This window comes from Ranitomeya imitator, chromosome 2 (genome assembly GCF_032444005.1).
Source record: "Ranitomeya imitator isolate aRanImi1 chromosome 2, aRanImi1.pri, whole genome shotgun sequence".
Taxonomy (NCBI): domain Eukaryota; kingdom Metazoa; phylum Chordata; class Amphibia; order Anura; family Dendrobatidae; genus Ranitomeya; species Ranitomeya imitator.
In genome coordinates, this window is record NC_091283.1 from 357,235,892 (window position 1) to 357,249,904 (window position 14,013).

The window sequence follows — 14,013 nt, forward strand, 5'->3', positions numbered from 1 at the left end:
TCCAAATTGTCCTATAAGGGGACAATTACCGTATATACTCGAGTATAAGCCGAGATTTTCAGCCCAAATTTTTGGGCTGAAAGTGCCCCTCTCGGCTTATACTCGAGTCACGGTCGGCGGTGGGGTCGGCGGGTGAGGGGGAGAGGGCGCTGAGGCATACTTACCTAGTCCCAGCGATCCTGGCGCTCCCCCTGCCGTCCCACGGTCTTCGGTGCTGCAGTTCTTCCTCTATCAGCGGTCACGTGGGACCGCTCATTAGAGAAATGAATAGGCGGCTCCACCTCCTATAGGGGTGGAGCCGCCTATTCATTTCTCTAATCAGCGGTAACGGTGACCGCTGATAGAGGAAGAAGCTGCGGCACCGAAGACAGCTGTGCGGGGGAAGGAGCCGGACACCAGGACCAGGTAAGTATGTAATATTCACCTGTCCGCGTTCCAGCCGCCGGGCGCCGCTCCATCTTCCCGTCTCTGCGCTCTGACTGTTCAGGTCAGAGGGCGCGATGACGCATATAGTGTGCGCGGCGCCCTCTGCCTGATCAGTCAGAGCGGAGACGCCGGGACGAGACGCCGGAACGAGACGCCGGGAGCTGCAAGCAAGAGAGGTGAGTATGTGTTTTGGTTTTTTTTTTACTTCAGCAGCAGCAGCAGCGACAATGGCAGAGCTTTCTATGGGGCAATATGAACGGTGCAAGAGCACTATATGGGGCAGAGCTTTCTATGGGGCAATATGAATGGTGCAAGAGCACTATATGGGGCAGAGCTTTCTATGGGGCAATATGAACGGTGCAAGAGCACTATATGGGGCAGAGCTTTCTATGGGGCAATATGAATGGTGCAAGAGCACTATATGGGGCAGAGCTTTCTATGGGGCAATATGAACGGTGCAAGAGCACTATATGGGGCAGAGCTTTCTATGGGGCAATATGAACGGTGCAAGAGCACTATATGGGGCAGAGCTTTCTATGGGGCAATATGAACGGTGCAAGAGCACTATATGGGGCAGAGCTTTCTATGGGGCAATATGAACGGTGCAAGAGCACTATATGGGGCAGAGCTTTCTATGGGGCAATATGAACGGTGCAAGAGCACTATATGGGGCAGAGCTTTCTATGGGGCAATATGAGCGGTGCAAGAGCACTATATGGGGCAGAGCTTTCTATGGGGCAATATGAACGGTGCAAGAGCACTATATGGGGCAGAGCTTTCTATGGGGCAATATGAACGGTGCAGAGCACTATATGGGGCAGAGCTTTCTATGGGGCAATATGAACGGTGCAAGAGCACTATATGGGGCAGAGCTATAGGGCAATAATGAACGGTGCAGAGCACGATATGGGGCACAGCTATAGGGCAATAATGAACGGTGCAGAGCACTATATGGGGCACAGCTATAGGGCAATAATGAACGGCGCAGAGCACTATATGGGGCAGAGCTATAGGGCAATAATGAACGGCGCAGAGCACTATATGGCACAGCTATGGGGAAATAATGATCTATTTTTATTATTGAAATTCACTGGTAGCTGCTGCATTTCCACCCTAGGCTTATACTCGAGTCAATAAGTTTTCCCAGTTTTTTGTGGCAAAATTAGGGGGGTCGGCTTATACTCGGGTCGGCTTATACTCGAGTATATACGGTACTATAGGCTCATTTTCCCACTCGGTAGAGCTCTGCGTGGATTCTGGGGCGGAGGGCAATTTTATGTCATCTGCCTTCGTCCAACGTCACGCAATTCCCCTGGTAATGTTAGCTCAACCAGTGACCGTACGAGTGGTAAATGGGTCGACACTGCCCTCACAGATAACACACCAGACCATCCCTTTCACTCTGTCCATGTCGCCATCTCATCAGGAGATTATATCTCTGCTTGTCATTCCTGAGGGAATTGACGAGGTCCTGTTGGGGATGCCTTGGCTACGGTACCACTCTCCTCATATTGAGTGGTCCACAGGCAGAATTTTGGGATGGGGTGAATCTTGTTGGGGTAGATGTCAGAGGGAATGTGTTCAGGTTGCTACTACTGAGGTACCCGCAGATCTATCCTCTCTCCCCAAGCAATATTGGCCCTATGCAGACGTGTTCTCCAAAAGAGCTGCGGAGACCCTTCCGCCTCACCGCCCCTATGACTGTCCTATTGACCTCTTGCCTGGTGCTGAGCCTCTCCGGGGTCGAGTCTGTCCGTTATCTCTCCCGGAGACGGAGGCAATGTCACAGTACATCAAGGAAAATTTGGCACAAGGATTCATTAGGAAGTCAGTGTCACCTGCAGGGGCTGGGTTCTTCTTTGTGCAGAAGAAGAATGGGGAACTACGTCCATGCATAGATTACAGGGGTCTTAACGCCATCACCGTTAAGAATAAGTATCCTTTGCCCCTGATATCTGAGCTCTTTGATAGGCTTCGGGGAGCAAGGGTATTTACAAAATTAGATCTGCGGGGTGCTTACAACCTGATTCGCATCCGTGAGGGGGATGAATGGAAGACGGCTTTTAGCACCAGGGATGGGCACTATGAATATCTGGTGATGCCCTTCGGGCTCTGTAATGCCCCAGCCGTTTTCCAAGACTTTGTGAACGACATCTTCCGGGATATGCTCTCCACCTCGGTCGTAGTCTATCTGGATGATATTCTCATCTACTCTCCAGATATTGACTCCCACCGGAGAGATGTTTGCAAAGACTTCGACCTCCTACGGGCAAACTCCCTCTATGCCAAGTTGGAGAAGTGTGTGTTCGAGCAGGAGTCCCTACCTTTCCTAGGCTATATCATCTCCGCCCAGGGATTGGCTATGGATCCTGCCAAACTACAGGCTGTGATGGACTGGCAGGAAACCCATTCTCTTAAAGCGGTGCAACGCTTTATGGGGTTCATTAATTACTATCGCCAGTTCATTCCACACTTCTCAACTTTGGTAGCTCCCTTGTTTGCCCTCACCAAGAAGGGAGCAAATCCCAAATTGTGGTCTGAGGAGGTCTCCAAGGCCTTTCTCTTGATTAAGTCACACTTCGCTAGCGCTCCCATCCTACATTGCCCCGATGTAGATAACCCATTTATAATGGAGGTGGATGCCTCATCTGTTGGTACTGGAGCAGTCCTTTTCCAAAAGGATGCTCAAGGTCGGAAGCATCCTTGCTTCTTCTTTTCTAAGACCTTCTCACCAGCAGAGAGGAATTATTCCATCGGGGACAAGGAGTTGCTAGCCATGAAGTTGGCCTTCTCGGAGTGGAGACATCTCTTGGAGGGAGCTCGTTTTCCCTTCCAAGTCTTCACAGAACACAAGAATTTGGTGTACCTGCAGACAGCCCAGCGGTTAAATTCTCGCCAGGCCAGATGGTCCTTGTTCTTCTCCCGGTTCCATTTCACCCTTCATTTTCTTTCCAGGGAAAAGAACATTGGTGCCGACGCTCTCTGTCGCTCCGTTGTATCATCTGTGGAGGAGGAAGAGGAGCCTCGGCTTATTGTCTCCACCGAGAGCCTGAGAACTGTGGCCCCGGTTTCGCTAGAGTGACTGTGGCTCCGGGCAAGACTTTTGTACCATCCAGTTTGCGTCCGGAGGTTCTCTCTTGGGCTCATTCGTCCAGGGTGGGTGGACATTTTGGGTCCAAAAGGACATCTGAGTTACTGGCAAGGACATACTGGTAGACGCATATGGCTCGTGATGTCGCAGACTATGTTCGGGCGTGTGTCTCTTGCGCCAAGAACAAGTCTCCTCGGTAACGGCCAGTTGGGTTGCTTTACCCCCTGCTGGTGGCGGACAGGCCCTGGGAGATGGTGGGGATGGACTTTGTGGTGGGCTTACCCAAGTCTCGTAGCTGCACCATTATCTGGGTGGTCACCGACCATTTTTCCAAAATGGTTCATTTGGTGCCTCTTCCACGGCTACCTTCTGCACGGGTTCTGGCAGCGTTGTTCATCAGGCATATCTTTCGCCTACACGGTATGCCGGACAAAATTGTCAGTGACCGGGGTCCCCAGTTTGCGTCTCGATTCTGGAGAGAGCTTTGTCGTCTACTCACTATTGAGTTGAATCTCTCTTCGGCATATCATCCCGAGATGAATGGGTTGGTTGAGAGGGCCAACCAGACCCTGGTCACATATTTACGACATTTTGTTTCTGCCAGGCAGGATGACTGGGCATCCTTGCTACCATGGGCAGAGTTTGCGCTTAACAACGCTGTAGCCGACTCCACCGGTCAGACTCCATTCCTCCTAAATTACGGCCAGCATCCGCGTGTCCCTGTGCCCATGCCTGTGTCTTCCGCTGACTCCAGGGTGGCAGACTGGGCTGTGGAGGCACGGGACATTTGGGACCGCACTCAGGATGCCATTCGGGCCTCCAAGGAGAGAATGAGGACCTCCGCCGATGCACATCGGCGCCCCGCTCCGACTTTTGCTCCTGGCGACTTGGTGTGGCTCTCCGCCCGTAACATCAGGCTGCGCGTTGAGTCCACTAAGTTTGCACCTCGCTACTTGGGTCCCTTCAAGGTCCTCGAACAGGTTAATCCTGTGGTCTACCATCTGGACCTTCATGTGTCCCTCTTGAAGCCCGTATTCATGTCCCGGTTTTCCGAGTCATCTGCCGGGACATCGGGTTCGTCTACGGACGATTACGAGGTGAACGCTATTTTGGGGTGCAAGGTGGTACGTGGCAAAAAATTCTATTTAGTAAATTGGAAGGGTTATGGCCCAGAGGACAGGTCCTGGGAGCCTGCTGAACACATTCGAGCTCCACAGCTCATTGCGGCCTTTAAGCGTAGCGAGGCCCAAGGAGGGGGGGCCCTAGGAGGGGGGGTAATGTTAGATGTCGAGTTCCTGCCTCTGCACAGGGGGAATCTCGAACCATCTCCGCTGCGGTCTCCCATTCTTCTCCAGCCGCAGTGGAGTCTGCTCAGCGGAGACGTCGGTCCCAGAGTCTAGCTCAGGCTAATACTGGACGACTGGTTACTACTGCCCTTCCAGGCTCTGTTCTTGTAGCCAGCAATGTTCAGCAGCGAGCAGGTCTTTCTGGGACTAAGTCCAGATTTTCCCTTTCTGAGCATGCCCACGGGATGACCTCCCATTGGAGGTCGGGGGTCACATGCTTAGATACTGCAGCTAATCCCATTGGTCCTCTAGGAAGGTCCTAAATGTGTTCTTCTGTGGCAGTCTCCCATTGGTCCTTCTCGGAAGGTCTTGTACTTGCTGCAGCTATAAAAGGTTTGCATGGCCGCACGGCCATGCGCTAGTATACAATTGTTATCGTGTGTGTGTTGATGAGTGCAAGTCGTTCCTTAAAAAACCCATCTTCTTGTGTATGACTGTTCGCGTAAGGTGTATGGCTGCAATCTAGCGCCTAGCTGAACTCACAGCTTTAACACACGAAACAGCGTCTAACTGCTGTGACTGCCAGTGCAGCGCCGTGCGCTATTAGAGCGCTTACCTTACCCAAGTCTGGGTGGTTAGTGGCGTCCGCTAGTGTGGCACAGCATGCACTTCTGTGCATATTAGTTACCTCTGATACCCCAATTGTGGTGTCGATCACAAGAGGTCTACACTAACTCTAATCCTGTGTCCTGGGATAGAGTTCTGTGGTTCCTTGCTTGCGCTCTCTGTGCGGTACCGTGACCCTGTGACTTAACAGGGATCGCTTTCTTCATACAGAGTGAAGTTAACCCATGTGTGTATCCTCATTGTACCTCCATATAGTCTGTCATTACTTAGTAGCAGGTTCTATCTCTGCACGGTGGACGCCGGGCTGCGAACGCACCTTATTATATATATTTAATTATTTGGTGTGTTCCACTAGCCCTAACAGTGGGCTTCAGGAAAATGGCTGTTGGTGGCAGCGCATACGCAGATTGAGATCTCAGGAAACGTTCATTATGTATTATTATTATTATTTATTGTTACAGCGCCATTTATTCCATGGCGCTTTACATGTAAGGAGGGGTATACATAATAAAAACAGGTACAATAATCTTAAACAATACAAGTCATAACTGGTACAGGAGGAGAGAGGACCTTGCCCGTGAAAGCTCACAATCTACAAGGGATGGGTGAGGATACAGTAGGCGAGGGTAGAGCTGGGCATGCAGCGGTTTGGTCGATCGGTGGTTACTGCAGGTTATAGGCTATTATGTATGATGTTTTATTTTGGTGCGGTTGGCCTGCCTCATTTATGTGAGTCTGCAACTCCTTGGTAGTCTTTAAAAAAAGTCTCCATTGCCTCTTCCAAATTCCGGAGATCAAATTTTAAGACGCCTCAGCTCTACACTATTATAAAAAGTTATATCTCTAATATTCCTTCAAGAAACTCACCTGACAGAAATTATTGGTCCTAGGATAGTTTCAATTTCCAAGAACCACCGAGCTGCATACTCTAATTACTTGAAAGATTTCACCACTAGTTACTCCATTTTTTTTTACTGGTGAAGACTGTAGAGTTTGATCATTTCAGTAGATCTGTTATTGTCCATATTCAGAGTTTCTGACTACAGTAGTTAGTGCCCCAAATACTCTGTTTTAACCACTTCCCGCAACCAGTTTTGTGTTCCTAATCTGGCCCCATTTTTCAAATCTGACATGTGTCTCTTATGTGGTGACAAACTTTGGATGCTTCTTCTGATTCCAGTGATCTCTGATTATTTTTTTTCTGTGACACATTGTATTTTACGTTTGTCAATTTTAGGTTGTTATATTTTGCATTTATTTTTAAAAATATCTGAAAATTTCCAAATAGTTTAGAAAGATTTGAAGTTTTCAAACTTTGCATTTTTATGTTTCTATCTTTAATCAGATAGTGATACCACACAAAGTAGTTAATAACATTTCCTGTATTTCTTCTTTAGGTAGTCCGCATTTTTCCAGCATCCCATTTTATTCTTTCAAGTCTTTTTTATTTTTTATTTCTGATGATAGAGGGCTTACAAGTTTAACAGCAAGTCTTTATATGTTCACTTCAATTTACAAAACTTATTTTTTGGGCAACAAATTACTTGAAATTACTTGGGGGAACCTAGAATTTAGATAGAACCAGGAGGGCATAGAAAATACTAAATTAGAAGACACAAGAGTCAAGTCAGTAAACATGCTAGGATCAAATACACAAGCTGGGAGCTGAGCACACAGGACTGAACCAGAGGAGAGCAAGGCTGTATCTGGCAGCTTCCATCAATATGCTTTGAGCTTTTGAAGGGTGTGGTGCTTTCCAATTACCTGAAAGAGGGAACTGATTGTTCCAGCTGGATTGCACAGATGCTCATACTGCCAGATTGAGTGATGCTGCTATTTTTAGTGGCTCTGCCACCTAGAGCTTCTGGTTCCAATGTTTCCTCAATCACCAACGCTGGCTGCAGAATGACTGATGGTGGCGACTGATAAAAGTGATAGAAGCAGACATCGCAGAAGATCCCAGAAGAAATGTAACACCATTTGTAGAAGCCTCAATGTTACAGAATTGCAGAAAACCAGACCAGTAGAAAACCCCATAAAGTAACTAATTTTTAGAAATTGTAACCATCATTGAATTAATCTATAGGAGTAGTGACTATTTTGACACCTGTGTGGGGGCTTGTTTTTTACTGGGACAAGTAAAAGTTTATTAGTATCATTTTTGACTACATCATTTTTGGTGACTTTTTATATTTGGGAGGCAGAATGAACAAACACTTGAACACCATGAGGTTAATAAGTGGCTCAAGAATTGGTGTAGGAAGGAGGGGTTTGGGTTCCTGCAGAACTGTGCCGACTTCTCAGTTGGCTACAGGCTCTACGCTAAAGACGGGCTGCACCTCAATGGGGAGGGTGCAGCTGTGCTGGGGGAGAAAATGGCTAGAAGGTTGGAGGAGTGTTTAAACTAGGAATTGGGGGGGAGGGTATTGGGGTTAGAACAGTTAATAATTTAAGAAAGAATAGAGGTAGAGAGAGGAACATCAAGTGCATGTATACTAATGCCAGAAGCCTCGTCAACAAAATGGACGAATTAGAACTAATGTTGTTGGAGCATAATTATGACATGGTGGGGATATCTGAGACATGGCTGGACGAGAGCCAAGACTGGGCTGTTAACTTGCAGGGCTATAGCCTGTTCAGAAATGACCGTACAGATAAGCGAGGGGGAGGGGTGTGTCTATATGTAAAATCGTCCTTAAAACCCATCCTGCGTGATAACATAGGTGAATTTAATGAAAATGTAGAATCCCTGTGGGTGGAGATAAGGGGAGGGGGAAAAATAATAAATTACTGATAGGGGTTTGTTATAAATCTCCAAAAATAATGGAAGCAATGGAGAATATCATCGTAAAGCAAATAGATGAAGCTGCGACTCAAGGAGAAGTCATTATTATGGGGGACTTCAACTACCCTGAAATAGATTGGGGAACAGAAACCTGCAGTTCCAGCAAAGGTAATCGGTTTTTGACAACTATGAGAGTCAACTACCTCTCACAACTGGTTCAGGACCCAACAAGAAGGGGGGCACTGCTAGACCTAATATTAACCAACAGGCCAGACCGCATATCAAGCATAAGGGTTGGGGGTCACTTGGGAAATAGCGATCACAAAATAATAAGTTTTCATGTACCCTTTAATAAGATTTGTAGTAGAGGGCTTACAAGGACACTAAATTTCAGGAGGGCAAATTTCCAACGGATGAGAGAGGATCTTGGTGCAATTAACTGGGACGATATCCTGAGACATAAAAATACACAAAGAAAATGGGAGACGTTTATTAGCATCCTGGATAGGACCTGTGCACAGTATATACCGTATGGGAATAAACATACTAGAAATAGGAGGAAACCAATATGGCTAAATAGAGCTGTAAGGAGCGCGATAAGTGACAAGAAGAAAGCATTTAGAGAATTAAAGGAAGTGGGTAGTGATGAGGCATTAAATAAATACAAAAAATTAAATAAATTCTGTAAAAAGCAAATCAAGGCAGCAAAGATTGAGACAGAGAGACTCATTGCCAGAGAGAGTAAAAATAATCCTAAAATATTCTTTAACTACATAAATAGTAAGAAACTAAAAAATGATAGTGTTGGCCCCCTTAAAAATAGTCTGGGTGAAATGGTGGATGAGGATGAGGAAAAAGCCAATATGCTAAATGACTTTTTTTCATCAGTATTTACACAAGAAAATCCCATGGCAGACAAAATGACTAGTGATAAAAATTCCCAATTAAATGTCACCGGCTTAACCCAGCAGGAAGTGCGGCGGCGTCTAAAAATCACTAAAATTGACTAATCTCCGGGCCCGGATGGGATACACCCTCGAGTACTGCAGGAATTAAGTACAGTCATTGATAGACCATTATTTTTAATCTTTAGAGACTCCATAATAACAGGGTCTGTACCACAGGACTGGCGTATAGCAAATGTGGTGCCAATATTCAAAAAGGGGACAAAAACTGAACTCGGAAATTATCGGCCAGTGAGCTTAACCTCTACTGTGGGTAAAATCCTGGAGGGAATTCTAAGGGATGCTATACTGGAGTATCTGAAGAGGAATAACCTCATGACCCAGTATCAGCACGGGTTTACTAGGGACCGTTCATGTCAGACTAATTTGATCAGTTTCTATGAAGAGGTAAGTTCCGGATTGGACCAAGGGAACCCAGTGGATGTAGTGTATATGGACTTTTCAAAAGCTTTTGATACGGTGCCACACAAAAGGTTGATACATAAAATGAGAATAATGGGGATAGGGGAAAATATGTGCAAGTGGGTTGAGAGCTGGCTCAGGGATAGGAAACAAAGGGTGGTTATTAATGGAGCACACTCGGACTGGGTAGCGGTTAGCAGTGGGGTACCACAGGGGTCAGTATTGGGCCTTCTTTTTAACATATTTATTAATGACCTTGTAGGGGGCATTCAGAGTAGAATTTAAATATTTGCAGATGACACTAAACTCTGCAGGGTAATCAATACAGAGGAGGACAATTTTATATTACAGGATGATTTATGTAAACTAGAAGCTTGGGCTGATAAATGGCAAATGAGCTTTAATGGGGATAAATGTAAGGTCATGCACTTGGGTAGAAGTAATAAGATGTATAATTATGTGCTTAATTCTAAAACTCTGGGCAAAACGTCAATGAAAAAGACCTGGGTGTATGGGTGGATGACATACTCATATTCAGTGGCCAGTGTCAGGCAGCTGCTACAAAGGCAAATAAAATAATGGGATGCATTAAAAGAGGCATAGATGCTCATGAGGAGAACATAATTTTACCTCTATACAAGTCACTAGTTCGACCACACTTAGAATACTGTGCACAGTTCTGGTCTCCGGTGTATAAGAAAGACATAGCTGAACTAGAGCGGGTGCAGAGAAGAGCGACCAAGGTTATTAGAGGACTGGGGGGGTCTGCAATACCAAGATAGGTTATTACACTTGGGGCTATTTAGTTTGGAAAAACGAAGACTAAGGGGTGATCTTATGTTAATGTATAAATATATGTGGGGACAGTACAAAGACCTTTCTGATGATCTTTTTAATCATAGACCTGAAACGGGGACAAGGGGGCATCCTCTGCGTTTGGAGGAAAGAAGGTTTAGGCATAATAACAGACGCGGGTTCTTTACTGTAAGAGCAGTGAGACTATGGAACTCTCTGCCGTATGATGTTGTAATGAGTGACTCATTACTTAAATTTAAGAGGGGACTGGATACCTTTCTGGAAAAGTATAATGTTACAGGGTATATACACTAGATTCCTTGATAGGGCGTTGATCCAGGGAACTAGTCTGATTGCCGTATGTGGAGTTGGGAAGGAATTTTCTTCCCCAATGTGGAGCTTACTCTTTGCCACATGGGTTTTTTTTGCCTTCCTCTGGATCAACATGTTAGGGCATGTTAGGTTAGGCTATGGGTTGAACTAGTTGGACTTATAGTCTTCCTTCAACCTTAATAACTATGTAACCATACTCTACTGGTTCAAGTTCATACAGGTTTCCTATTAGATTGTGAATTGTCAGTGTCCTAGTGAATCATTTAATTTTGCTTTATAACTTCCCATTTTGATGAAAAAATTGAATATAAATGTTCAAAATTATAAATTTCATGGATATTTTATTCAAAAATAATAATTGGTTTTATTCTTGGCAGATGAGAGTGACAGGAGATCAGAGGGACAGCTGACATCTTCAATTTTTAAATCAGATAACCTTGCGATTACACAGAATACAACTGAAGTGAATGCTGTTACTCCCTATATACCATCATCCCTTAACAGCAAAGCTCTATCATCTTATCAGGTCCTACCTTCTGTTTCATTACAGACAGCTAATAAAAATAAAAGTCAGAAAGAAGGCATTAAAAAACAAACTGCTCTTAAATCAAAGAAGCCAGAACATGGAAATAATTTTCCCTTTCAAACATCTTTTGTTAAACATCCAAAAATTAACACAGGGGAGAAGATATTTTCTTGTATCACATGTGGAAGAGATTTTAACCAGAAATCAAAACTTGTTAGGCATGAGAGAATTCATACTGGGCAAAAGCCATGTTCATGTTTGGAATGTGGGAAATCTTTTTACCTGAAAACTGATCTTGTTATTCACCACAGAACTCACACAGGGGAGAAGCCATATTCATGTTCAAGCTGTGGGAAATGTTTTAATGTGAAATCAAATCTTGTTATTCACCAAAGAACTCACACAGGGGAGAAGCCATTTTCATGTTCAGAATGTGGAAAATGTTTTGGACATAAATCATCACTTGTTGCACATCGGAGAATTCACAAAGGAGAAAAGCCTTTTTCATGTTCAGAATGTGGAAGATGTTTTGGACATAAATCTTCATTTGCTGCACATAAGAGAACTCACACTGGGGAGAAGCCATTTTCATGTTCAGAATGTGAAAGATGCTTTGGACAGAAAACATCCCTTATTGTACATCAGAGAACTCACACTTCGGAGAAGCCTTTTTCGTGTTCAGAATGTGGGAAATGTTTTGGACAGAAAACATCGCTTACTGTACATCAGAGAACTCACACAGGGGAGAAGCCTTTTTCGTGTTCAGAATGTGAGAAATGTTTTTCACGTAAATCATTTCTTGTAGCTCATCAAATATTTCACAAAGGGGGGAAGCCATATTCATGTTCAGAATGTGGGAAATGTTTTAATGTGAAATTAAATCTTGTTATTCACCAGAGAACTCACACAGGGGAGAAGCCATTTTCATGTACAGAATGTGGAAAATGTTTTGGACATAAATCATCACTTCTTGCACATCAGAGAACTCACAAAGGGGAAAAGCCTTTTTCATGTTCGGAATGTGAAAGATGTTTTGCACATAAATCATCACTTGTTGCACATCAAATAACTCACACTGGGGAGAAGCCTTTTTCATGTTCAGAATGTGGGAAATGTTTTGGAAAGAATGCATCACTTATTGTACATCAGAGAACTCACACAGGGGAAAAGCCTTTTTCGTGTTCAGAATGTGGGAAATGTTTTACACGTAAATCATTTCTTGTTGCACATCAGATATTTCACAAAGGGGGGAAACCATATTCGTGTTCAGAATTTGGGAAACAAATGTTATGTAAAGTAGATATTGATACACACCAGAAAACTCACACAGGGAAGAAGCCTTTTTCATGTTCAGAATGTGGAAGTTGTTTTGCAGCAAAATCAGCCCTTATTTGTCACCAGAGAATTCACACAGGGGAGAAGCCTTTTGTCTGTTCAGAATGTGGGAAATATTTTAATCAGAAATCAAATCTTACTACACACCAGAGAATTCACACAGGGGAGAAGCCTTTTCTCTGTTCAGAATGTGGGAGATATTTTAATCAGAAATCAAATCTTATTACACACCAGAGAACCCACACAGGTTACAAGCCTTTTTCACATTCAGAATGAGGGAAATGTTTTAACTGAAAATGGAACCTTCTTAAAGGGAACCTTTCAACTCTGTGCGCTGGACGCCACCTCCTCTGCAGTCATTAAAGTCCCCGGCGCCTGCGCTGCAAATTCCCATCAAGTGATGGGAGTCGAAGGGCAGCGCAATCTGCGCATGCCCGGAAAAAAAACAACTTACAGCGCAGACGCCGGGGAGGATAATGACCGCAGAGGAGGCGGCGCACGGAGGGGCTGAGGGATGGCTGGGGGGCGTTTGTGTCCGGGGGAAAGACATGCCCCCCGGACAGACTACAGGTATGAGGGGCAAATTATAAAAACAAATATTTCAGCATTGGAAGGGACCCCAAATAAGAGTCACCTTGACAAAATGCAGCATTAGTGCTGCACAAGGTGGCTCTTTTAGTTAAAAACACCAGGGGGGGTGACAGGTTCCCTTTTAAAGATTAAAAATCCCACACAGGAAAATGTTATTATCCTACCTAGAATGTTAAAAATTAATTACTAGGATCTATATTCTCGCATCAAGGGCATCAGGTATTTTGAGTACTAGGCAGCCCTTAATGACTATATTTTAGACCAAAACATGAGGAGATGAATGAAAGCAGCACTCACCCGTGATCTTCAATGATAATATAGTCCTTTATTGACCGTGGCTCAACATTCCCAGCTAGGAACAAGGCAGGTTACAACATGAGGAGGGAGCGGTGAGGGAGGGTGCAGAGACGAGACAGACGACGGCCGTTTCGCGAACAATCGCTTCAACGGGTCCAGTGAGTTGTGTTAGTGATGTCATATCCTTTTATAGGAGTTGACGCCCTACTTACCACATATGCGTGCAATTAACAAATACTAAAAACAACATAACTCATTCTACTATCTCCACATTTTAACGGATCTAAAGGAAAACCGCCATGTCTAATTTATCGTTAAGACCCCAAGCACCTTGTGCGTCAGTTTTTAGAATCCAGTGTGCTTCGCGCTGTAATAATAATTTATTATGGTTTCCTCCTTGCTGAGGGAATTTAACTACCTCTAAGCCGGCAAAACTAAGGGAACTAGGGTCGCCACCATGCGCATCATGTATATGTTTTACCAGGCGCACACGCCCCTTCCCTGTAAGTACAGAGTTAAAGTGCTCGCGAAACCTAACAAATAGGGGTCTTATG

The 14,013-nt window shown here is 44.8% G+C and overlaps 1 pseudogene; it reads left to right on the plus strand.

Moving 5' to 3' along the window:
• LOC138663802 (zinc finger protein 585A-like) overlaps positions 1 to 13,417 on the plus strand; it is a 92,751-nt pseudogene extending 79,334 nt beyond the window's left edge.
• The last annotated feature ends 596 nt before the right edge of the window (positions 13,418 to 14,013 follow it).